The 3,327-nt window shown below is 49.0% G+C and overlaps 1 pseudogene; it reads right to left on the bottom strand.

Annotated features, from left to right (window-relative positions):
* Window positions 1-304: 304 nt before the first annotated feature.
* Window positions 305-1,714, bottom strand: LOC100610911 (keratin, type II cytoskeletal 8-like; annotated as a pseudogene).
* Window positions 1,715-3,327: the final 1,613 nt, after the last annotated feature.

The raw sequence follows: 3,327 nt of genomic DNA, 5'->3' as shown, positions 1-3,327 counted from the left end.
TTGGCCTGCAGAATGAGACTGATGGGACCTTGTGGGACTGATTTTTTTTTTTTTTTGAAAGAGCTAGCTGAGGTTTTATTTTGGACAAAAAAAAAAAAAAAAAAAAAGCAATTGAATTGTTTTGTAGCTGGAGGCATGGGCAAGGGGTGTCCCCAGGCAGTAAACTCCCCTGTGGGTGGGCTGAGAGCTAGGGGTGAGCCTCAGGTGGGTCTCCTGTTCCCTTTGCTCCCCTGCACAGCGGCCTCCCTCTCCGGCTCTGGGGCAGCCACAGGAGGGGCAGGCTGGGAGGGGCTGTCGCAGCTGTTCACTTGGGCAGAATGTCAGAGGACTCGGACGCCAGTTTCCCATCGCGGGTCTTGATCTTCACAGCCACGGCCCTGGTGGAGCTGGTGTGGCTGAAGGAGCTGGAGCCCGCGCCAGAGCCAAAGCTGGAGCCCAGGCCGTAGCTGAGGCCGGGGCTTGTGAGGCGCCGGTAGGAGAGCTCAGACCACCTGCATAGCCACAGGTGGTCTTCGTATGGATACTCATGTTCTGCATCCCAGACTCCAGCCAGCTCTCCTCGCCCTCCAGCAGCTTCCTGTAGGCGTCCAGGGCCAGCTCCTGGTACTCACGCAGCTGCTGCGCCATGTCCTGCTTGGCTAGCTGCAGGGCAGCCTCCAGCTCAGACAGCTTGGCTTTGGCACCCTTCACGGCCAGCTCCCCGGGCTGCTCTGCGTCTGTGACGGCGGCCTCTAGGGAAGCCCTCTGGCCTTTGAGGCCCTCAATCTCAGCCTGGAGCCAGCTGATGTTCCGGTTCATCTCGGAGATCTCAGTCTTTGTACGCCCCAGGTCATCCCAGCGCTTCCCAGCCAGCATCTGCAGTTCCTCATACTTCATCTGGTCCGTGCTCTCAGCCTCAGTCAGGCTGCGGTTGGCGATCACCTTGTACTGAGCCTTGACCTCAGCGATGATGCTGTCCGTGTCCAGGGAGCAGCTGTTGTCCATGGACAGCACCACAGACGTGTCCGAGATCTAGGACTGCAGCTCCTGGATCTCTTCTTCATACAGCTGCCTGAGGAAGTTGATCTCTTCAGTCAGCCCTTCCAGGCGAGACTCCAGCTCTACCTTGTTCATGTAAGCTTCACCCACATCTGAGGAGAAATTCATTCTCCATCTCTGTACGCTTATTGATTTCATCCTCATATTTTTTCTTGAAGTCCTCCACCAGCCTCTGCATGTTGCCGAGCTCTGCCTCCAGCTTCGGCTTCTCCTGGCTCAGAGTCTGCAGCTGCTGCACAAAGTTGTTGATGTAGCTCTCGAACATGTCCATGTTGCTCCAAGCCATCTTCTGCTGCTGCAGGAGGCTCCCCTTGGTCTCCAGCATCTTGTTCTGCTGCTCCAGGAACTGTACCTTGTCAATGAAGGAGGGAAACTTGTTGTTGAGGGTCTTGATCTGCTCCTTCTCCTGGGTGCGCATGGCCTGGATGTTGGGGTCCACCTCCAGGTTCAGGGGGCTCAGCAGGTTCTGGTTGACCATGACAGCAGTGATGCCTCCCATGCTGCTGGCCCCACCATAGCCTCTGCCCAGGCCAGCCCGGAAGCTGGTGCTGCCCACTCGGGAGAAGCTCAAGGAGCTGATGTGGGCACCGGGCCCACTCATGTGAGAGCAGCTGCTGAAGGCCCGGAGGCCAGAGATGGACACCTTGTAGGACTTCTGGGTCACCCTGATGGACATGGTGGAGGCAGACAGGCTGAACAAGGCAGAGATTCCAGGAGTGGAGAAGCTGCTTCTTGGTCTGAAATTTTTTCTTTTCAAACATTGAGGTAAGGTGGAATCTGAGAGCGTAGAAAGATTGTGATCACAGGTGGGATCCAGCTACATGTGGATCTGTGCCATTTTACTTGGAATCAAGGACCATTTGGATCATCCACTAGGTGTGTCTCAGAAAGCACAATACTGGGGAAGATCATTCTCCTCTTTGCAGAGAGAGAACACAGAAGAAAAAATAAGGGCATTCTTCATTTAGCTTGATTCACTTCTCCAGTAACACAGATATCCAAAATTGAAGCAATTTGACAAGAGCCAAAGTTCTGAATGTTAGTGACAATAGGAATATACTCAGAAGATGCACTTAGTGTCAGAAAAGTTGGGAGACAAATGTTCAAGATCCTGAAAGCAGTAAATGGCAGCTGTAAGGCTCTAGGGCAGCCCAGGAAACAGCGGCCCAGAGACCCACATTAGAACCCCACATGAGAACACTGGAGGACAGTGGCAGGAACAACGTGTCGGTGAGGGGTCCTTCTGGAGGCCTGCAGTGTCGGAGCCACCCCACTCCCCAAGCCTCTTGTGATTCTAGGTCAGGGACCATTGGAAGCAGTTCACTAGGACAATGCTTGGGCTGCTGATTCACTCCCCAGGGAGAGTTGGATGTGTGAGCAACTGCAGCACACAGGTCTTGCAGCACACACTGGAGAGAGCTGGGGAGGAGTGGAAGGTGGTGACCTTATGAAAAGAAGAGATTTGAGTGAATTCTGAAGATTAAGAGCTGGTGCAAGAAAGGCAGACATGATCAAAGAAACAATGAAAGATGAGAATAGATAAAAGTGTCTTCTAAGAGGCAAGAAAGTGTGGGATAAGATCAAGTTACCATTAGGGGCAACACGTGGAGATGCAAAAGGTGCTCTGAGATGTCCTCCTATTGCAGAGTTGACTTAGGTGAAAAAGTTCTGGCAAGCCTACCCTTCATGGCTCCAGATAAGGGTGTATGGAGGTCAGTTCTATATGAGGACATAAAATAAACCATGCATAAACAGAAAGATACACTACATTCCTGAATGAGAAAATTTAATATTATGAAAATATGAATTTTCCCATTAAGTAAAAATTGAATGCTATCTAAATGAGGACACTGACGTGTGTGCTTAAATTGGATTAAATAGACTTAAAGTTCACATGGAAGAGTAAATGTTCAAGAATAGTCAAGAAAATGTGAAAAAAAGGACCTTAGAAAACATTAAAATGAAGTGAAGTCTCTGTAATAAAAACAGCATAATATTATCATAGAAGTAAGCAAAAAGATAAGTGGAACTGTATAGAATACAGGTCCCAAAAATAGATTCTGCAGCCTTTGAGAATTTAATAGATAATAAATATATATTAATTTATCACAGAACAGTGGTTTATTTAATAAATAATATAGGCAAAATCAGCTACGTATTGGGAAAGAATAATTTTGGTTCCTGCCTCTCATTTTACACACAAATAAACTTCAGGTGGATCAAAATCTTAAAGGTAAAGAATAAAAGGATGGAACTTTAGAAGAAAATGTAGGAGACCATAAGTACAAG

The sequence above is a fragment of the Pan troglodytes genome, chromosome 6 (genome assembly GCF_028858775.2).
Source record: "Pan troglodytes isolate AG18354 chromosome 6, NHGRI_mPanTro3-v2.0_pri, whole genome shotgun sequence".
NCBI classification, from domain to species: domain Eukaryota; kingdom Metazoa; phylum Chordata; class Mammalia; order Primates; family Hominidae; genus Pan; species Pan troglodytes.
Note: the sequence above shows the minus strand (reverse complement) of the source record. Positions and strands in the feature narration are given on the sequence as shown.